This window comes from Macrobrachium rosenbergii, chromosome 3 (assembly GCF_040412425.1).
Source record: "Macrobrachium rosenbergii isolate ZJJX-2024 chromosome 3, ASM4041242v1, whole genome shotgun sequence".
Taxonomy (NCBI): Eukaryota; Metazoa; Arthropoda; class Malacostraca; order Decapoda; family Palaemonidae; genus Macrobrachium; species Macrobrachium rosenbergii.
This window is the reverse complement of record NC_089743.1, coordinates 51,472,530-51,497,529: the sequence shown is the minus strand read 5'-3', so window position 1 is coordinate 51,497,529 and position 25,000 is coordinate 51,472,530. Positions and strand designations below refer to the sequence as shown.

At 34.4% G+C, this 25,000-nt stretch overlaps 1 protein-coding gene across 3 annotated transcripts in view; it reads right to left on the bottom strand.

The window, feature by feature from the left end:
- Nucleotides 1-25,000, bottom strand: part of LOC136855611 (zinc finger CCHC-type and RNA-binding motif-containing protein 1-like) — a 137,028-nt gene that overhangs the window by 69,147 nt on the left and 42,881 nt on the right. The gene's annotated exons all lie outside the window — the stretch shown is intronic.

The following is a 25,000-nucleotide window of genomic DNA, read 5'->3' as shown; positions in this document are numbered from 1 at the left end:
TACTATTACTCAGCCAAGACCCCTTCAGGAAAAGGTCAGAGGTAATATCATAACTTATATACCAGTTTCCAGATATTCCTTTGAATTAAACCGAATCAAAATCTGTGTAAACAAATAAACAAAGCGGATGATACCTCATCACAAGTGGAAGAGACAGGTATTACTGGCTGGGAGAAGCAGGAGGACACAAAAAACGAGGAAGAAGAAGACAGGAGACGAAAGTATAGAAATTAACAAGAGAGCCCAGAGCGAATGACCGCAAGAAGGCAGAAGGAAAAGGGGATTTTAGATAGATGCTGATGATCACAATAAAAGTAGGATATGAAAGAAGGGAATAAAATGAAGCAAGGAGCACGAAGCTAAATAGTGTGGGTGGAAGGTCGTTGAAGATGGCAGAGTGAATGTCATGCTTGTCTTCAGGAGGTACTTTACGATAATTAATTACCTCAGGGGGATCAAGGACGCGAGGTGAGGGTACGGATCGATAGGCATACGAGAAGAGAAGACTCGCGGAAGGATAATAATTTGTGGGTCCTGCGAGAGATCAGCGGTACAAAAACGCAGGAGGGAAGGAATATTCTGACAAGATAATGAGAGACATTAGAACAGGCAGGCAACCAGTTCGTTCGAGAAACAACAACACTATTATCCTCATGAAGAACACATTTCATTATACAAAACAAACAGAGTTTCTTAGAATAAAAAGTAATAAAAAATAAAAAGCTTGTTTACGTAGTTGTATGTCAAAATCATCAAAGGAGTCAGTTGATCATTTGTACAAATTATTCTTAGCTTCAGTAATGCGGAAGGACAAAATACAAAAGTAAACATTATTCGTTTTGTTTAGAAACTGAATAGATCCAGCTAAGCGTACAAATACTTATTATAGGTGTCGTGGAAATCTTGTATACTCTAAACATTTGTAGATATCTAAGCAATTATGAGGGCATAGTACCAGTCAGTCACGCTGGAAAGTCCCGTTACTGTGTACAAGAAGAATATTTCTTCCTTCTTAACCTTAACGCCATTAACCTCCCTGAAGTTCAAAAGAACCAATAAAAAAAGGAAAGGAAAAAGCAGACTAGCAACGTCATGTTTTTCCAGATAGTCTCTAATCCGCTCGTTCGTTTCCTATCGGGTTCTTTCACTTGTCGATCTCGGTCGAATCAACCACCCGCATCCCGTCATTATCCCATAAGTTTAAGGGTATTTTATAGCTCTGGCTAATTATCTGTCATTCACTTAATGTAGTACTTGATTTCAACATCGAGTGGTTACAGGAATCCTCAAGGCCAGCGGGTCGGAGAAAATGTCTGTAGTAATCGTCTATTAGGAGAAGGAATGTTAGACCCACGCGATGTAAACAAAGTTTTCTTCTATTCTTCTCCACTGGTTTCGTAGGTTTTAGAGCTTTCCATCTAGCATATCCTCTGTACACTGAATTAGTTTTTAATGCTAAAGACTGTGAAAGATTATCTAATGCCTCTTCTAGCCCACGACCGAGGGAAAAAAACAAGAAACAGAGAAATGAAGTAAAAGGGGTGGGCCTTAAATATACAGAGAGCGGTAGACTTGGTCTTGAGGGAAGAAAGGTTTCAAGATCAGGAAAAACAGTAGCAAGCAAAATTCCAAAGTTTGGCAGCAGAAAGAAATAGAATACAAAAAAGAAATTTGTGTGTGTTTTGAAAGCGAGAGTGAAAAACGAATTTCGTCTTTAAGGGATATTTTGACTTACTAATCTCAGGTTTACCTGTATTATTCATTTTTATAATTTTGCTGAACAATCTTTATAGTGTTGACACACACACATATATATATAGCATATATATATATATATATATATATATATATATATATATATATATATATATATATATATATATATATATATATATATATATATATATATATATATATATACACATTGTCTTTTCAGTGAAAGGGCCATCTTCATATTGGGATTTTATATATATATATATATATATATATATATATATATATATATATATATATATATATATATATATATATATATATATATATATATATATATAATATACAAACAACTTTTAACTATATATATATATATATATATATATATATATATATATATATATATATATATATATTATACTTAATCATAATGACTAATATGCTACATTGCTAGACCACAGACTGTTTTTGACATTTAAACAACACTTACGCCTTATCAGGAATCCGTGTCGTCATCTAACCACGGAATAAGGCCCATATTATTTAAACAATGTTTGGGTAATGTATTTTATCTATTTACTTTTATGCGTAAATTATGAATAGCGAGCACTAGTAATAAATTTCATACTTTCGCTGCAAAGGATGATGAAATGTAAAAGAAGGGTCTGCCATATAAAATGGCTGAAAAAAGTCATGTCACATTTAATGATTTTTTGTATATTATCCCTTACCTAAGAATCTGCAGGTAAGAATGCCCTTCAAAACATGAATATGTTAATGAAAATATTTTCTGAAGAAGTAAGAACAGTAAACATCAATTCTTCTGGTAATTAGTGTTCATATTTCAGTTTAATGAGACATGCAAAGTCAACAGAAACTCCCTCGACAGACAAGCCTCGCAATTCTTTAGATAACTTTCTAGCTCGAATTGAAATTTCCACTCCTAATCATTCGGGTTTTTCACAAATCATACTGAACAAATTTTCATTTATTCACTTTCAAATATTGCTTTTCAGGCATGCATATGTTTCACGAAACATGATCAGTTTTTGCAAGTGTTCATTTTTATTAAACGGACGCGTTCAGTCACCTGAACATTTATGTTCTAGTACATGAGAACATCATAAATATCACTGGGACAATATGCAGCGTAAGCACTCATGTAAATCCAGACTTTTTAATGCGTCTCAGAAATGTTTGTATCTTCGTATAGACTGCTTATAATACCTGCCGAACCTGCCCAGATATTCTGCGTTGTATGAAGTCCCCTTACTGTCGTTTTTCGTAGTCATCTAACAACGTCATTCATGAATTATTATGTCAGGTTTATTTGTACCCAACTCTACGTCACCAGTTTGTATCCTCTTCGTGATATACCATAATAGTTTGCAAGCTCATCATCGGCAATTCTTTGTACCTAAGCTAAAGTTGCCGTGTTTTTGTTGTACACAAAAAATATGTATACTCGTATACCATTTAAAGATTATTCGCGTCTGTCTGCAGTGCTAATTCCGCTACTAAGTTGACAGGTTATTTCGAGGATTTTATATTAAACTATCAACTATTTTCGATTTAAATACTATCAACTATTTTCGATTTAGCAAATGTCTGTAGGTTACTCAAATAACTAAAGTACATTGTAGATCAAATGTAATATCTGAATAACAAGCCACATTACTAGTAAATAATAAATATCCGGAGAATGAGCTGTATTTATTATGTAAAAATGGACGTATATTAATAAATAAAATACACTTCAGATGCAATAAGCAAAATTCATAGCGTATGTAGTGACTCCTGCTATACTGGATTCGAGTTGTCTTTCCAGAGACACCTGTCCAGGTAAGCTTCCATATTTACAACCTTGTGAGACCACTTCCACTTTCGGAAGAAGGGATCTCGGCAGAAGGGTTGTTGTTGTGTCTTGGTTATGAACGTATTTGGTATTGTGGGGACTTTGTTTGAAAAATAATAAAAGAAATAATGTCAAAGATAGAAAAAAAGGAAACAACTAATTAACTTGAATAACAGAAAATGGATTTCGTTTTAACTTGAACGCAGTCCAAAATGACTTCCGCCCAATGGGTGAAACTAATAGTCTTTAGAATATATAATTCAAATACAAATTGGCAAAATAAGGTATTAATGATGATGTATATAATGTTCTCTTGTTCTTTCCAAACTGATAAGCAGTGAGGAGACTGATCCAAAAACTCTACGGAAGTTACACGCCAGTAATTGACCGATCGCTCTTGGATTTCATGTTTTAGTATTTGATTTGTGATTTTCCGTTAGAATGGTCAAATACGTGTTTAGCCTATAGCCAACTAAGTAAGGTGAAGTATGAACCAGTTCCTTTGCCTTAACAAATATTATTTATTTTGCGATTGGCAGCCATAAATGTCAGAAGAGTAACATACCAACAACACTTAGCAATCAGATAGCAGACCTAAGCCATGTAAACTGGAAACGATACTGAAAGCCCCGATATCAAACTTGATGACATAATTAAACATAATTAGGATAGCAATTACCAAGAAGTTTTCATGCAAAATATCGAAACGGAAGAATGGATTTTGGTGAAATTTCTCATAACATTTAATGAGAGACTTCTTTAAAAAAAAAAAAATACATATATATCAAGCATTTCTGTGTACATGCATACCTATATGAGTGATCATATTAACCTACACACCAAGACCAAACAAACTTTGTCTATATATTTCAAGACTGGAGAAAAATCAACCCAAACCTGAAATACCTGTATCATATTTACGTACATTTAGGGTCAGTTATTCTCGTTCAAAATCCATTCAAAGTTTCACTTTCACAACCAGGTGTGAGGTCACGCCAATGGACTGATAGCCTCTTGTTAAGGTTACGAGGAAAATGGAGTAAAAGAAAAAAAAAAGGCCAGAAAAAAAGGACGAAAAAAATGTAGTAAAAGGAGTAGAAAATGAGACTCACCACTGTCATGTCCTCCTTGGCCCGCGGGAAGGATGTTCCAATGGTTGGTTCCGCGTTTTGTTTGTTTTTTGGGCCCGTTCGTTACGTTTCTTCACTATTGTTTGTTTCTTGGGCTTGTTCGTTGCTTTTCTTCACTATTATTTGTTTCTTGAGCTTGTTCGTTGCGTTTCTTCCCAATTATTTGTCTCTTGGGCTTGTTCGTAGCTTTTCTACACTATTATTTGTTTCTTGGGCTTGTTCGTTGCGCTTCTTCACTATTATTTGTTTCTTGGGCTTGTTTGTTGCGTTTCTTCACTATTATTTGTTTCTTGGGCTTATTCATTGTTTCTTCACTATTATTTGTTTCTTGGGCTTGTTCGTTGCATTTCTTCACTATTATTTGTTTCTTGGGTTTGTTCGCTGTGTTTTCTTCACTATTATTTGTTTCTTGGGCTTGTTCGTTGCGTTTCTTCATTATTAATTGTTTCTTGGGGGTGTTAGTTGCGTTTCTTCACTATTATTTGTTTCTTGGGTTTGTTCGTTGCATTTCTTCACTATTATTTGTTTCTTGGGCTTGTTCGTTGCGTTTCTTCACTATTATTTGTTTCTTGGGTTTGTTCGCTGCGTTTTCTTCACTATTATTTGTTTCTTGGGCTTGTTCGTTGCGTTTCTTCATTATTAATTGTTTCTTGGGGGTGTTAGTTGCGTTTCTTCACTATTATTTGTTTCTTGGGTTTGTTCGTTGCGTTTCTTCACTATTATTTGTTTCTTGGGTTTGTTCGCTGCGTTTTCTTCACTATTATTTGTTTCTTGGGCTTGTTCGTTGCGTTTCTTCATTATTAATTGTTTCTTGGGGGTGTTAGTTGCGTTTCTTCACTATTATTTGTTTCTTGGGCTTGTTCGTTGCATTTCTTCACTATTATTTGTTTCTTGGGTTTGTTCCTTGCATTTTCTTCACTATTATTGGTTTCTTGGGCTTGTTCGTTGCGTTTCTTCATTATCATTTGTTTCTTGGGTTTGTTCGTTGCATTTCTTCACTATTATATGTTACTTGGGCTTGTTCGTTGCGTTTCTTCATTATTATTTGTTTCTTGGGTTTGTTCGCTGCGTTTTCTTCACTATTATTTGTTTCTTGGGTTTGTTCGTTGCATTTCTTCACTATTATATGTTTCTTGGGTTTTTTTCTTCCTTGCATTTTCTTCACTATTATTGGTTTCTTGGGCTTGTTCGTTGCGTTTCTTCATTATCATTTGTTTCTTGGGTTTGTTCGTTGCATTTCTTCACTATTATATGTTACTTGGGCTTGTTCGTTGCGTTTCTTCATTATTATTTGTTTCTTGAGCTTGTTCGTTGCATTTCTTCACTATTATATGTTACTTGGGCTTGTTCGTTGCGTTTCTTCACTATTATTTGTTTCTTGGGTTTGTTCCTTGCATTTTCTTCACTATTATTGGTTTCTTGGGCTTGTTCGTTGCGTTTCTTCATTATTATTTGTTTCTTGGGTTTGTTCGTTGCATTTCTTCACTATTATATGTTACTTGGGCTTGTTCGTTGCGTTTCTTCATTATTATTTGTTTCTTGGGTTTGTTCGTTGCATTTCTTCACTATTATATGTTACTTGGGCTTGTTCGTTGCGTTTCTTCATTATTATTTGTTTCTTGGGTTTGTTCGTTGCATTTCTTCACTATTATATGTTACTTGGGCTTGTTCGTTGCGTTTCTTCATTATTATTTGTTTCTTGGGCTTGTTCGTTGCATTTCTTCACTATTATTTGTTTCTTGGGTTTGTTCTTGCATTTTTCTTCACTATTATTGGTTTCTTGGGCTTGTTCGTTGCGTTTCTTCATTATCATTTGTTTCTTTGGGTTTGTTCGTTGCATTTCTTCACTATTATATGTTTCTTGGGTTTGGGCTTGTTCGTTGCGTTTCTTCATTATTATTTGTTTCTTGAGCTTGTTCGTTGCATTTCTTCACTATTATATGTTACTTGGGCTTGTTCGTTGCGTTTCTTCATTATTATTTGTTTCTTGGGCTTGTTCGTTGCATTTCTTCACTATTATTTGTTTCTTGGGTTTGTTCCTTGCATTTTCTTCATTATTATTAATTTCTTGGGCTTGTTCGTTGCGTTTCTTCACTATTATATGTTTCTTGGGCTTGTTCATTGCGTTTCCTCACTATTATTTGTTTCTTGGGCTCGTTCGTTGCGTTTCTTCACTATTATTTGTTTCTTGGGCTGATTCGTTGTGTTTCTTCACTATTATTTGTTACTCGTGCTTTTTCGTTGCGTTTCTTCACTATTATTTGTTTCTTGGGCTTTTTCGTTGTGTTTCTTCACTGTTATTTGTTTCTTGGGCTTGTTCATTGCGTTTCTTCACTATTATTGGTTTCTTGGGCTTGTTCGTTGCATTTCTTCACTATTATTTGTTACTTGGGCTTATTCGTTGAGTTTCTTCACTATTATTTGTTTCTTGGGCTTATTCGTTGAGTTTCTTCATTATTATTTGTTTCCTGGGCTTATTCACTGGGTTTCTTCACTATTATTTGTTTCTTGGGCTTATTCTTTGCGTTTTATCACTGTTATTTGTTTCTTGGGCTTATTCGTTGCATTTCTTCACTATTATTTGTGTCTTGGGGTTATTCATTGGGTTTCTTCACTGTTATTTGTTTCTTGGGCTTATTCTTTGCGTTTCCTCACTATTATTTGTTTCTTGGGCTTATTCATTGGGTTTCTTCACTATTATTTGTTTCTTGGGCTTGTTCGTGGCATTACTTTATTGTCTGTTAACGTTGCTCTCTTGATGGAGGGGAATTATAGCAAGGAACTCTATTAGGGAGTGAAATTGAGGTTTAGGCATCACTGTGATATAATTAATTACCCGTTTCACTATTGTCGAGATAACATAGATCGATTATGTTCCAGCACTGGCAATGTTTTGTATCAAAAATCTCATTTTTTGGCCGAAATAGTTTATTATTATTATTATTATTATTATTATTATTATTATTATTATTATTATTATTATTATTATTATTATTATTATTATTATTGACTGGATGGAGACCCACTTTTAAACGTGCTAAAAATCATCGTTTCATCTACTCGAGAAAATATTAACTATAAAGATTGAGAAAATTTACTCTGAACTCAATGCACCTGATACAGCGACAATTTTTAACACTCTGTTATTATTATTATTATTATTATTATTATTATTATTATTATTATTATTATTATTACAAACCAAAAAATGCCCTGAACTTGCTGTAAGTCGTAAATCTATTTCATAATATCTCTTGTGTGATATAGGTGAATTATCTTCTAGCACCGCTCACTTTAATCGATTCCGTTTGAGATGTGAATATTTTTTCAGTTTTAATTTAAGAAATGTGAACGTCCTCATATCGAATAAGTAAAAAAAAGTCATGAAATTACCGAGTGGGCATCCACTGAACTAGTAACCGTATGTGAATAAAAAGTGAAAGACTGAGCCAATAAAAAAAATTATACAAGTATAAAGATAAAAATATGAATTAACAGATACATCACTAATACACAAGTACATAAATGCCTCCATAAAGTAGGTGAGAAATAGGTTAAAATATTAGTGTAAACACAAAAGAACGGCGGCTTAGGGCAGACCTTATCATAAGCTTTCCAAATCTGGGATTTTCTGAGAAATATGTTGACAACTGAAATACAAAGTATACACACACATATATATATACATGCTGTATATATGTTTATATATATATATGTATACATACTGTATATGTGTGTGTGCATCTGTATGTGTTTGCGTATGTGTGGTTTAAGCAAGTAATACAACATTTTTAATCAAAGAATATCTTTACCATTCACTTAATAATTAATTAAGTTACTAGACACATTTTCATTCGCACTTCAATCTGTGATAAGCTGAGCAACGACTGCACTATGAAATGAGAGAGTAGAGGTGCATTATTATTATTATTTTTACCTTATTGCACAAAATAGCCTATAGCATCATAATTAATTTCAGACAGTGAAACATAAACGAGGAAAACATAACTTCTATAAAAAGAAGGTTTTACTTCATATGTTCATCTATTTTCTTAGTTTCTTGAGAACTTTAATAAGTCTGTACTTATTTAGAGTTACGTCAACTGGGCGTTGAATTACTGCAAAATGATAATTTAAAGCGCGAAGAATTCGTGAAGTTAAGAGGGCATTGTGACTATTACAGTTACATATGTATCTGGTAAAGAGTAACCATTAGATTCTACACAACGCACACACACACACACAATCACACACATATCTTATATATTCACTAATAATTAATATATATATATATATTTTATATAATATATATATATATATATATATATATATATATATATATATATATATATATATATTATAAAATCCATCGTCAGAAGGTGAGTAAGAACCGGGACTTTGAAAAAGTAAGGTTTTACTGTAGTTTCTTCTACATTTTCAAGTTCACACTAAGAAGTCTGTAATTGTTCAAGGCCCGGTTTTCACTCATCTTCTGACGTGGATTTTACAGTGTTTCAAGCATTGTCCCTTCAGCTACATTGATGTGTGTGTGTGTGTGTGTGTAGTATATATATATATATATATATATATATATATATATATATATATATATATATATATATATATATATGTATGTATGTATGTATGTATGTATGTACATATATATATATATATATATATATATATATATATATATATATATGTATGTATATATACTGTATATATATATATATATATATATATATATATATATATATATATATATATATATATATATATATATATATATATATATATATATATATTGCCCTTTCACGCTACATTAATTCCCAAACCTAAGACTCTGACATGGTTTCCCTCACTTAAAACCCATTCGGTACTCATGAGAAATTAGCTCTAATTATGCTAGGTTACTCCCAAAGCTGGATTTTAGCGATGATAAGAGCACGTTCTTCCACCTGACATTCATTTCAGTACCAGCATTTCCACCTTCTGCCAGCAACGAGAGAAGAGACCAAATGAACAAGCAATTATGGTGGTCCAGGAAACGTCTTGCTGTTCTCAGTAAGGAATGCGAACGCTAACCCACTACAGTAACTCGTCTCGCTATCCGGAATCAGTAGTGCCGAGCAGACGCTCCCTGTCCTCTCAAGGCCTTTTGGCGAGAAGAAGAAGAAGAAGAAGAAGAAGAAGAAGAAGAAGAAGAAGAAGAGGCATGGAACGAAGGTACGATCCAGAAAGGGAGAGTAACAAAAAATTAATGCGTATAAAAACTCGTTGTCTTCGTAGCGGGAAAGGTGCGCTCCTACGCCTCCCTGCATTAGTTGTACTTGATAACATCAAATGAATTTGTTTGTTAGGCCTTTGTTTATGAGAGATAGCTTTGCATCCATCAGAGTAATTGTATGTATATATTTAAACACAAACACACACACACACACACACACACACACACATATATATATATATATATATATATATATATATATATATATATATATATATATATATATATATATATATATATATATATATATAATCATAATCATGAAGCTACAAATGTTGTTTAATTCACGCTACTTCGGGAATATCCCCGATGATGGGGAATTATCAACGAAGGAGAATTTTATTAGTGATATATATATATATATATATATATATATATATATATATATATATATATATATATATATATATAGTGTATATATACATGTATGTGTGAGTATTTATGTACGTGGTTAGATTATCGGCACCAAAAATATTAGATATTTGACAGACGTCAAGTGCAAAAACGCAAAACTTACTTAAACAATCATAATGATAATTCAACCAGAAATTCGAGCAATCAAAAAATCTTTGCCATATACATAACAGACAATATTCAATTTGTTTGACAAGGCACATGACTCACGATTTTCGTTGTTAAGCCTAATATGTTTTGCGATGAGAATTCAGCTTTGTTCCTTTCCATCATCAAATGTGTTTTGAAGAAGACATTAGCAGAAGTTATCACAATTCTTATTTTAAGCTAATCATCCAGAATATTCTCAACTGGTGCACCATTTGCTAACCTCATTCCTTATACAATCGACTAACAACCACATAAAATTCACAGACTTGGTGAACTCAGTCACAACGAACTGTCCAAGCAAACGGGCTTAGGTCGCTTTCCCCGCCCGTGAATCGATCTCGGGATTCTGGCTGTTAAGGTGAGGCAAAGAGCAATGTCAATTCTTCTTTGAAACTGATACATTTCTTCTTGTCACGGCATCGTATCGCAAGGTTACCATCAACCAGGTAGGTATTACTGCACTTGGAGGCTCAGCTGAAAGTGATGCTGACAGTTGAAATGAATATTCAAGTAACTTATGTTTTTCACAGATTACTCTCTGTATTTGTTAATTTTCAGAAGACGGAATAAAGCAAGGAAGATCACGTAATTACGTTAGTAACTGGGTATGGAAAAAGTGTGCCAACGAAGGTTTCCCCATTTCGTGACTAAAAGGTAAAAAAATATGTAAAGAAAAACTACCGTTATAATCAACTGCCCTCTGGAAACGTGATTGCAGCCACCTGTCTGCATTCACGAAAAAGAAGAGAGAGAGAGAGAGAGAGAGAGAGAGAGAGAGAGAGAGAGAGAGAGAGAGAGAGAGAGAGAGAGAGAGAGGTCCGTTAATACAGATTTTTATTCTGACACTAATGCCTGCTTCTGCTAATGGAATAAATACTGTCTGTGACAAGAGAAATGAAATAAATAATTGTGTATATTTTTGTTGCATCAAAAAACGAATTCCAGGATGCGCTGATGGTCTTTGCTGTAGTGGTTAGAATTCCAGCATGCAAACAAACCCAAACCACAAATTATAAATGCTTCACGTCCTGAATCTGGGTCCTGGACCCTCTGTTGGGTACCAAGTACCTTCTAGCGAAGCGTCACGTTTCAGAGACCTGGGTGAATTAGAATGGGTAACTGCGTGTCCTTTGAAATAATAATAATAATAAGAAGAAGAAGAAGAAGAAGAAGAAGAAGAAGGAGGAGGAGGAGGAGGAGGAGGAGGAGGAGGAGGAGGAGGAGGAGGAGGAGGAGGAGGAGGAGGAGGAGGCTTGGTTGAAGAATGGGTGGAACTCGATGCCTCATTGTTTGGAATACCTAACCAGTAACCACCCAGAAACTGGTCCTCTGTACTGGGATCAACCCAAACAACCTTTCATAAGTTCTCTCTTCTCCTTCCTCCAGGTACCCCTAATCTGATATCACCGGTCCCAACGATCCCAAGGACAACAGGTCCCTCTCCCCCTCCCCTAGCCTCTGTACCAGAGGTGTAAACAAGCAATTAAGGGACATGTAGGCAAGCTCTACTCGCAGCAGGAACAAGGTCACATTACTCGACACTTACTGTATACGCTCAGAGCACAGGTTCTCTTTCCTAGACCATGGCTTAGGTGACAAGCAGTCCTTAGCCTGGCTTATGTATTTTGTAAGTGTGCTTGTAGTTAGTTTACATCTGAGGAAATTTTAGTTAGTTCTCATGAATTTCAGGACGAGTAACAATCAAAGCCTATCATTAAATCTATACTTTACCGTTGACACTAATCCGGTGCCATTTTCAAAATCAGCTGAAATGAGAAAAAAGACATGACCACTCCTTCAGCGGGGTTTGAAAAAGAGGTTCAGATTAGAGTCGAAACGTTAAAATTAATTTTAAAAATGCTTTGGTTGTTCCTCGTCATGAAATTTGTCAGTCTATTGTGATTCCCAAAATCCATCCTAGTTAGTTCTATATATGTTATAAAAAATGTCTTATAATTATATTTTATGGAGGTGGGGAGGAGGAGGGAGGGGTGTTTGGGTGCCTGCTGCTAATTCAGTTAAAAATTAAACTGCACCATTGAAGAAATATGTGAACAATATGAAAACTTGTCGAAGAGCTGAAACAAATTATTTCAATAAGAATACTAATTTGTTAAACCAAATTAAAGTCCTTATAGACAAAATCTTTAGGCTTAACTATCATATAATCTGAAAAATTTTTTCGGTAACTTTTTACGTTATGAGCAAATTATAACTTAAAATGTTTTAAATAAGAGATTTGTTGAAATCGTATTCATACAGTACACACATTTATATATATATATATATATATATATATATATATATATATATATATATATATATATATATATATATATATATATATATATAATCATGTATGTATATGTATGTTGATGTTTTAAATCACTATCCATAAATCACCATTCCTAAAGCAATTCCATTTGAAAGCATTCCAGTAGCAAAAAAGAACTCCCAAAAAAGGCGTAAAGGTCTTGTTGGTAAACTGGAGGCTTATTATAGAGTATTTTTTTGTTGTTGTTGGCCACATATACCAATAACTAAATTTATAATAATAATAATAATAATAATAATAATAATAATAATAATAATAATAATAATAATAACTTTAAGGTGTGTGTAGATCTCCAGGTCCAGCCTGTCCAGCTGGTAGTACCTGGATTAGGTCGCCGAGCTCAGGCAATTCATATTTGTGGCCTTGCTCAGGATGATCATCATACATCATTGACAGACCGTGGCATGATGGACAGGATTGAGGTGTTGAGTCCTTTGTCTCCAAGGCTCTAATTCTAGACGTCTGGCGGATGACTTTGGTTAAATTAGTCAAAAACTAAAAGGGATCATTAGCCTTAGTCAGTTAGGAACTGCGCACTTCAAGAACTAACTGACTATCCTTTGGTGTATCTAGCCAATGAATCCTCCATGGATTCTAACAAGTAAATGGATGGGCACAATTTAGGAATGGCCCTCAGTCCTTGGCATATTGGGGTATTAAGAATCTCTTTTTTTTAATTATAGAAAAATAAAAAAGGAAATTGGAAGGAAGAGAGCCATGAATCAAATTGGAAGGACAGAGAAAGTAGAAAATTAATTCAAGAAATATGAGCTGGACTATCTTAGTGTTTGTAAATAACGGTGCGAAGGAATGGGAAAAAAGGGTCTGGATGGGGTTAATGTGTACATTTATTCAGGCGGAGCAGATGGAATTTGTAGAGGAGTAGGAATGATCTTAACACCAAGTGTAGAAAGGCATTGACGGACTGGAGAGCAATGAGCAATAGATTACTGCTGGCAAGATTTAAATTGAAATAGTGCAATATAAATGTTATAGTGTGCTATGCACCAACATATGAACTCTCCTACGAAATAAAACAAGAAATTTTATATAGAACTGCAGAATGTTAAAGATAAAATACCAGAAAGGGAAATGAGAATTGTTCTTGGTGTTATGAATGGGAAAGTTGGTAGGAAGAATGAAGGTGTGGCGGATGTAAAGGAAGATCTGGGAGAGACTGGAAACGAAAGCGGGTTGAAATTCATTAGTTTGTGCGGCATGCAATTTGGTAGTTGGAGGTACATGTACTCCTCTCTAACAAAAAGACATCCATTAATACATTTGGACTTCTCTAGACGTAGTTCATAGAAACCAAACAGATCACATAGCTATTAATCGAGAGAGAAAAAGAACACTGATGAATGATAAGTGCTGCGGAGGAGTAGATGTCAGGAGTGATCACCAACTCGCCATTCTACACAAAGCTGAAGTTAAAAGTACCCAAGAAAAACACTGAGAGAGTATCATACAGTAAAGTTTCTTGAAGATGAACATCAAGAGGCTTTTGCAACTGAATGTCGAAACAGATTTGTAGTTTTAGAAATCATACCTGAGGAGAAGCAGACAGTCGATGAGGACTGGCTTAACATAAGGAATGGGATCCGAACCACATTATGACGAGAAATGAATTTCTATCACCAGAAATAAATTCCTCTAATTCTTCATTAGCCAGTAGGAGAGTCGAAGGCTGGGCCAACAGCGTGCCAGGCGACAGCTCTATCCACCCCTCCAACGAAGAACTTGGGGTCACACGAAGGCGACTTGGATTCTAGATGAGACCTGGGATACAATAAGGAACAGAAAAAAGTAAAAGGGGCATGCAGACAAATTTCATCAACGAGACGATCTACACAGAATAGGAGATGCAAAGTATTCTAGTCTAGATAGTTAAGTTAAACGGAGACCAAGCAGAGCTTAGAGAGATTGCTTGGACAAACAGGCTTATGATATTGACAGAGTGGTGACAAATGTGAGAAAGGAGATTTGTGGAAAACAGCACAGGAAAGACAGGAGCAGGAGAATTTCACAGAAGCCCTTTGTGCGAGTTATAGTAACACTGGAAGGACGAGTGATATAAGTAATTGTGGAGGCATAATCCTAATGAAAATCGTTGCTGGAGGCTGAATGAGGACCCCACAAAACAGCGGATCCAGAAAAATTTCAAGGGGGGCGCCAAATTTTCATAGTATACACACACATGTATATATATATATATATATATATATATATATATATATATATATATATATATATTATATATATATGTATGTATATATATATATATATATATATATATATATATATATATATATATATATTTTTTTTTTTTTTTTTTTTTTTCTTCGGCAGATCATTCAGCATTTAAGTAGAAATTATGGAGTGGACACCAATCGCCTGTTCTATCAGGAAATACAGAATCCATTATTATTATCATTAAGATTATCGTTATTATTATTTTTTTCTAAAAATTTTATTATTTCTATAATAGATTTTTTATTTTTTCCCATTTTTATATTTCTCATATATTTTATTATATCTAAATTTTCAATATTAATTATTATTTTGTCATTATTTTTCATGGGAGGGGGCACGTGCCCAGGTGGCCCCCCCACCTGGATCCGCTAGTGGGGTCAACCGAAACTAAACCGTGTCACGCAAAAGGAGGGCGTTTCACTGCGTTCCCATGCATTACTGCCCTAAAACAAATCTCCTTAAATTTTAAAAATTTACTTGCATTTATATCTATTTATTTACTGATTTGCTAATTTATTTCTTCCTTCCTAATAACTGCTCTCTTCTTTCTGTATTTCCTATTACCTTCTGTTACTTCTTTCAAATGAACGCCATATTCTTGGGAAGCTTGAATTTCAAGTCAATGGACCCTGTGGGATTGTTCCATATGAATAGGGCACATCTTCTGAATAATAATAATAATAATAATAATAATAATAATAATAATAATAATAATAATAATAATAATAATAATACAGAAACATTTAACATTTTTCATTTGCGGGTCTTTTCTCCAAATAAAAAAAAAGGACGGCACTTACTGGCAAGTTCAGCATTGAAATGTATACCAAAAACAGTACACATTTCCCTGTTCTAATGATTGCAGTGATTGCAAACAACCCCGTGGGTGCGTCCAAGCGATATTATTAGTTTTTTATACGGCCATCCAAGAATAAACCTGGATGTCCTCTTGGCATCTCTTAACATACAACCTTGAAGGACATGATAATCAGGCACTGTCGCCTTAACATCGTTATAATTAAAAATTTAAATAAAAAATGCGAATTAATTTAACGGGTTTACCGAAGCAAGGACAAACGCTTGCCGTGTGAATGTACTTTGTATCCAAGAAGTTAAATAATGTGAACCCTCATTACATCCATATTGCAAATTAGATCAACCGCGCGGCCTTGGTCAGTAGTGCCAGGCATTGTTAAAAATAGGCGTAGCCAAGGTAAGGCAGGTCGACTGCCTGGCCCCCAAGAATTTTCAGGTTTAAAAAATTATGGATTTTTGATTGACGGAGCTGTCTGCTTGGGAATGAATAAACATAACATGACTGTAGCTGTTTTACTTATCCCTTCAAGGCTTTGTCCTCGAAGGCTTCAAGGAGTACTGGAGCTACTTGAAGTATTGCCAATAAATTGTGGAAGCCCTTTGACCATTGGGACTTTGAAGAAAATAAAAGAAAAGACTTACAGAAAAGCAAAGCTACGAAAATTATAAACGTTTGAAATGAGACTGTTGCAACCTATAATCTCCAATACATGTTCTGTAATTCATGACACAACCGAAGTATTAGCATTGCTTTAGTAAAATGGGTAATAAAAAGAAAATTTGGAAGGTAAATGTCAACCTACACCTCCCCCGGCTAAAATATTGTCTATGCGAAAAAGGGCAAACCAGGAATAGTCCACTAATACCACTCTACTCTTCTAGTAATTAGAGTTTGGGAAATCCGATTTGCCTCTGGTGCATCAGCAATAAAGAATGATAGCACAATCAAAGTATGCTTTTTTTATTTTTACACTAAACTTTATTCGTCGATGGATTCCAGTGATATGGCAACTATGCTTGGAGGATCCACGGTGATACTCTTGTTTAGCAATACGAAATGTATTTGCAGAAATATTTACAAAACTTAAAGTTTTCGTCCATCCTCCTGTGGACTTGATCACTAAACAATGAGACGAAAGCTTTAAGTTTTGTAAATATTTCGGCAAATGCATTTCGTCTTGCTAAACAAGAGTATCACTGTGGATCCTTCTATTGATAACTGAGAGGCACGATACGGTGTTTTTATATTTCATACATATATATACAGTATATATATATATATATATATATATATATATATATATATATATATATATATATATATATATATATATATATACATACATACAGTATACACACACATATATATACTATATATATATATATATATATATATATATATATATATATATATAGGCCTATATATATATAGTTTATATCGAATTCGCCATACTTTGGGAATAACTCATACCCAAGGTAAATTACAACCGATAGGTGCCCGTGCTTCCTCTTTCACCTATGTTAATCTCTTTACCAAGTATCTCCACATTTCTCTCCCTCTGTTTCTTTTTGCTGTACATATACTACGAAATATTTAATCTCATCAGCCTTAACTTGAATCTTTCATTTGCACTGGATATCCACAACACACTTCTAAAAATATGTAATGAATACCTTGGGTCCACCCAAATAACATCTAGTTTTTAAGCAGAAGATTTGTCAAAAAGGGTTATTTTGATATCCGAAGAACTATGCCCTTGTTTTGTCCCAAAATTAATCAGTATGCTTGATGGACGATCATTTAAATGCTTTAGAATAATTTTCGGAGACGAGAGTTTGGTAATGGTCTCCAAAAACCCGTTCCACGACAGCCGATCTAAATCCCGAGCAGGTAACTGCCGAATTGACCTTCATATCCACTGCCAAACCCAGTTCAAAATTAAACCTGCTATGGGTAAATTTCACGGATAGGCTCTTAAGATTTACGTAACTTCCATGCAAAATCTTTTAAAATTACGCCTTTTTTATCAGCACACCCTTTCAACGATAATTTTAATAACAAGATTATCTGCGTTACTTTTTTAAAAATAAACTTATTTAGTCGTCCTTCGTCAGCTGCTGACCTTATACAACGCTCTCATACCTTGAGTTGTCCCATACCTACCATAGACTTAGGCCTGAGTTCCTATGCTTATTCACTTTAGCACATCGATTTACACTATTTCATTTATTAAGTCAGTTATTTACCTATCCATTTCTGGCAGTTATTTGTTATTAGCTACGGATCTTCTCAAATATACCCCTATCTTCTTTGCTGAATTACAGGTTGCCAGGGGAGCAAGAGCCCGTGCTGGCATAAGGCTGACTTAACATAAAACAACATCATCTAAGCCTCTTTGAGACAGGTCGCTGTTCTGTTCTGTGAGATACGTTATGCATATTGATAATACATTGATTCTTTAAGAAAAAACGCACTGCATGAATAATATGGATGAAAAACATTCTAATTAACATTCAGCCACAGGTAACTAGCCAGAGGTTCTTCCAACAGGTGGAGAATGTGTAAAAAGTTTATCTACATCACCATAAGATAGGTCTAACCACTTGCGGTGACGTTAGTACTGTTATTAATTATTCTAAATTCTATTAACAAGATCACCGACTCATTTCCTACCGAAGAATCTGCCCTTAAATGAAAGGTGAAAACTGGAGCAAGGCCAAACTTTTGGGAGGCGACAAACGGGAACAGAAAAACAGCAAATGGTAAACGGCGATATAAAGAGCTCAGTACCGTCTACGGCGTGTCAAGCTGCAAGCAATTACCGTCCTTACATTCAGCAATCAGATGATCCAGAGAGTGGGAAAATCTTTTAAAAGTTTAAGATAATAACATTAGCCAAGCTTTATGAGAGAGGCACAATCTTTCACGACCCCCTCTATAAAGAATTATACGTGCTAAACATATCCTAATCGTCTCTTATTATATAACTTTTTCTGATTAGTCATTAGAAATGGTCATACAAACACACACACACGCATATCGATAGACAGACAGATAGTTAGGCAGACATAATTACACTTTTCCCGTCTTAAAAGGGTATTAACCCTCTGTGCCTCACCAAGCTTTTGGGATGAAGATGTTGGCCCTCCTCCAACCTCGCTGTGACCCATCACATTCCACTGTCTACCAAGCAATTAATTCAGTGCACTGGATAACAGAGATACTCGATTTCTTTTCAAGAAACGTGCATAAATTGTGCTCCCCGTTGGGTTCAATTTTCGGCCGCTAACTGTTGTGGCAAGAATGATAATCACTGGACAATATATACAGTATATATATATATATATATATATATATATATATATATATATACATATATATATATATATATATATATATATATATATATATATATATATATATATATATATATATATGACTACAACTACCAAAATGGGCACCTCAGCGGAGGTCATACAATACCGGTTTGCGAGAGATGATGCTAAGATTTTACGGTTGGTATTTAAAGCAGTTTCACTGGAAGGCCTTGGTCTTTTCAGGGCCGTCCACATATTTTTCGCGTCTCTGCTGTCGATATTAAAAGAACAATATGAATTATATAGTGTTTACGGATAAATACTACCTTCATCATTACTTAAGATGTCTCGTCAACTGTCACGATGGTTAGTCTTACTGCTGAAGTAATTGCAGTGATCATTAGAAATTTTATATGCATCTCTCGTATTATCAAAAAACATCATGAATGAATGTCTGTAGAGACGGGTAACAAATGCCATATTCATTGTTTCAAGTAACGACCAGATCATGATGATAGATAATGTTTGTGGAGTTTAGTCAGGAAGATATGATTTATAGATAAACGAGTCACAATCATATTAATTAAATTGATGATTAAGTTTTTTAACCTTTTATCCACATTTTGCGTTAAAATAAAAAAAAATAATTCATTAAATAATAACGGACTTTTAACTTCTATAGACATCGTTACCTACAAGAAATTACTCTCGATAAATGTCTTTGTCATTATTTATCTACTCCCAGGCAGTCGAGACACGTGCCCGGAGATTTTCGGATAAAAAAAATTATCCATTCGAGCTAGAATTCATTTAGGACAAAAATGGAATCAAACATTTCTTCTTCGGACAGAATGGAAGCAATGTGCGTATATATACAGTACCAGTCAATTCATCTTCGGTATGGCATCTTCTGTCGTGTAAAGCACGATAATCTCCTCACGAGTGACCTACTGTTGTATTTTCATAGCCACTTCACAGATACATTCGGACGGTCTTCCACTTTCTCGGGGTACTAAGGCGACGTTTAATTTTCAAGGCCACTGAATACTTTGCATGTTCTGCGACGGCCTATTTATGACCTCAATGAACCTTCCCCTCGGCTGTCTGGGTCTTGGTCGACATTTCGCTTTCATGAACGTGATATGGTTTTTCCCTTTCCTCAGACGTGATTTTTAGTAACTTTTGAGTATACTTGCGCTTATTTGTATATTTCCGTCACCAAACTGTTCTTTTCCTCTGGAGGTGTGGCATTAGAAGGGTACATCCGGTTTATAAGCAAGTCTTTAAGAGTAAAAGTGCTAGGCCTATACGTACACACCTTTTTTGGATCTCAACAAACGCTGATAACCATTCGCTGAATGATAGGCCTAGAACGACAGCCAGACAAAGTAAGGCCGCTACATCCCCATGCTTCTCTCTCTCTCTCTCTCTTTACTTATTCCTTTCCTTTTTTTAAACTTTTGACTTGCTTCTTTTTTTTACTGCCAGCAGTCTACGGAAATATGATGATCATCCTTTTAGTGAATTTAGCTGGACAATTTTAAAGAAACATAGAAACAACCAGGAGAGAAGAAAAGTCTTTCAAGGAAGTTTCTAATGCGAAAAGAATTTTCCATAATGTTATTCCTAGTGACTGGAAGTATTCTTTGCTTGGTGAAATATAAGTGGACCTCAACCAGAAAACGGACAGCTTCAGTCCAAAGTAAACAAGAAGTTAAAAACTCTGATCAAGGAAAGTGAATGGACAAAGAATGCAGAAAAAAAACTGTGTAGTGAATTTATCAAGAAAAAGTATTAGTGAAGATGTTATATGCGCTTTAGGTTATGGTTTATCATTTGTAATTTTAAATAAGCCAACTGCATTATCAACAGCGTCATCTATTAATATCTTTGAAAAATTCAGTAACCTTTGCCAACAACAGTATGACATAATAAAAGGGCTCTATGCAGTAATGAAATTTCCATATGAAATGAATTTCCCAGCACGTTATAGAAATGCCTTGGCTGAGTTGAAAAAGGATAAAACCATACATATAACTACGGCTGATAAGTCCAACATCGTAGTAATTATGGTAAAGAACTGTATATATAAAAAATGGAAGAATTGTTAAGTGACGGTAATACTTACTTAAAACTAAACAAGAACCCCTTAGAAGAAGTAATAAAATCTTTCAATAGTAAATAAAAAGAATCCTGAAAAACAACAAAGGTCTCATAAATCAGTTTTCAACGAACTCACCCTCCTCGCCCTATTTATATGGGCTAGTAAAAACACAAAGAAAATAACCCCATGAGACCAATAATTAGTTCTGTTAGTTCCGTAACTTATAAACTTTCAAAACATCTAACAAATTTATTGTCATCATTGCTACGAACTATTTCTGGTACCCATCTTATTAATAATTTTGATTTGACTTGACAAAATGAATGGTATTACAATCAGATTCGTGGTTAATAAGTTTTGATGTATGTTCCTTATTCACTAGAGAGCCCATCGACTCGGTATTGGAATAGCTTAAAGATGAATTGCACAAACTTGATTTGCCATTAACAATTAGCCAGGTTTTAGAATTAATAAGATTATGCATATGTGATTGTAAATTTACTTTCAACGGGGAATATTTTAGACAAACTTTTGGTATGGCAATAGGAAACCCACTTTCACCTGTTCTTTCAAATTTATATATGGAATTTTTTGAAAGCCTTTACATCCCCAAGATTTTCCTTTTCTTGTAACGTGGCACCGTTATGTTGGTGATATTTTAGCCATCATACCCAAAGATTTGGATGTAAATAACATATTGGCTCAACTAAATGATCAAGTCCCTTCTGTTAAATTTACTCTCGAGTTAGAGAAAGATGAATGTTTAGCTTTTTTGGGGCATTTATATTAAATGGGAACCTTTTAATTGTAAATTTAGTATTTATAGGAAAAAGACAAATAATTTGACATATGTACACTATTATTCAGGGCATCATATAAATATCAAAATTTAAGTTTTTTCATCAATGTTTCTTCGAGCCTTGAGAACTGTCAGTCCTAAGTTTTTAGATCAAGAATTCAAAAACATCAGAAAAATAGGAAGAGATCTATGCTATCCAACCCACATTATGCAAATTTGTTACAATAAAGCTATAAAGACATTTTATGAAAAATCGGAAAGAAAAGAGGTGTCCTCAAACACCCTTTGTTTGCCACATTTTATTGGATTTGAAGCTCATATAATAATATAAAAAAACATGATTATAAAAAATAGCCCCCAAAAAGATAGAAAAGAGAAGTGTCCTCAAACACCCTTTGTTTGCCACATTTTATTGGATTTGAAGCTCATATAATAATATAAAAAAACATGCTTATAAAAAATAGCCCCCAAAAAGATAGAAGTATTGTATACAAAGTTTCTTGTATGGATTGTGATTTATTTTACTTAGGTCAGACCAGTAAAGATTTAAATACGAGATTAAAACAACACAAACATTCAGTAAGAACAGGCCAGAGCAATAATGCTCTATTTTTGCATCTAAGTGAAAAGTCCCACAGAATAAATTGAACCCAAAGCAGTGTAATATTACGAAGTAATGAAACTATTTCCAGGAACTTGTTGGAATCTGTTATGATTCAGCTGACATAGGAGAGAAATCTTAATGTAAGACAAGTTATTTTCTTTTGACCCTGTAATAAAACATAAGTTCTGGAAGGTTTGAAAGATAGAATAAAGAGGATTACCAATAGGTAGATTTTAATGTTAATCTGTTGACTGTTCTGGGACCTCCCAACCTTTTTGTGTTCCCTTATGACTTATAACCACCAAATATATATGCTCTTGTCTCTGTATATCTATAATTGCTGTGACCATGTCTTGGTAATAAGACGAAAGTACTTAGCATCTCCATTGTTTCACTTTTCTTTGTGGTATATATATATATATATATATATATATATATATATATATATATATATATATATATATATATATATATATATTTATTTGAGGATGTTTAAACTATTAAATTTTTGTATAAAATCCTCTGCATGTTTGACATGGGAGGATGAGAAGGTTCCTGTTATCACCCTTTCTAGGAACCTTCTCATCCTCCCACATCAAACATGCAGAGGATTTTATACAAAAATTTAATAGTTTAAACATCCCCTCAAATAACATCATATTGCTCAGCCTCGTCGTCGAGTCATTATTTACCAAAGTCCCGATCACTGACATGTTGTCTTTCTTAAAGAGGAAGTTACAACCATATGAAGACCATTTTCCTCTTGGCATAGATAAAACGCTCAAACTTATCAACCTGTGTGTAACTAACAACGTGTTCTCTCTCAATGGTAATTTTTACAAACAAAAATTTGGCTGTAGCATGGGCAGTCCCCTATCACCTCTTTTAGCAAACTTGCACATGGAATATTTAGAAACAGAAATTTTGTCATCTATCAAACCCCGTAATATGATCTGGCTTAGATACGTAGATGATATCTTTACTTTCTGGGACAATAGCTGGGGAGACTTTAACGAATTTTTTAACAGGCTAAATTCGCTAGTTCCGACCATAAAATTTAAAACTGAATGGGAAAAGGACGGAAAACTGCCGTTCCTAGATGTACTGATCATAAGAGAACAGAACAGATATGCATTTACAGTATATAGAAAACCCACCTTCGCTGTTTCCTACATTCATTTCTTAAGCTACCACGACGTCTCCGTAAAGATCATGGTAGGGTGCAACTTATTCCTCAGAGGACTTAGGATATGTTCAAATGGGTACCTAGATAAAGAATTCAACACGATCCGCCAACACCTAACGCAACTGCTCTATCCACCACACATTACCGAGAGGGCTATTAACAAAGTGAATAAAATATAATATAGAGGTCCCACTCACAACAGACAAATAGATTTCAACAACAAAATAAAGCTTAAAGCTTCCATTTGACGAAAACATCCAAAAAGCCACCGAACAACTCAGGTCTAACAATCCCTTCATTTTCCATTATCCCAAATCCATCGGGAGTTCGCTCATTAACGTATACTTAAATAACAAAGGGGAAGAAGCCAGAGTTTACAAGATACCGTGTAGCAATTGTAATGACATTTACGTGGGGGGAGACAGGTAGATTGCTCTTGCAAAGAATAACACAGCACAAAAGATCAGTATGTTACGCTTCGGAGAGTTCGGGGATTTTCATACATATCAGAAATACAGGACATATCATAAACTGGAGTGGGGCGGAGCTGGTTTTCAAAAGTAGCTGTCCGTACAAAAGAAAGATGCTGGGATCTGCTATCATCAATCAAACCAACAATATGAACTTGTCAGGAGGACATTGGAAATCGGACGACATCGACGCTTTAATCCTCAGACCGCTCCTGAGAAAGCTGTTCCAGAGCACACGACCACCAGAATCGACGCCAAACGGGAGTTAATGGGCCGAAAACCACTAGGGAACAGTTTACTCTCCTCCTTCTTAGGAAACGGTCACCTGCGTACCATCGGAGACTTAATGCCACACCTATATATGCTTTGTATATATACCCTTGTAACATTTCATCTATCCATATTTTTCCAGTGAACAGGGGCACAGAAGGAAGTGCCTGAAATATATGGTTGCAACATTCAAATAGTGTTTTATGGGCCTTCTTATCCTCATTATATATATATATATATATATATATATATATATATATATATATATATATATATATATATATATATATATATAT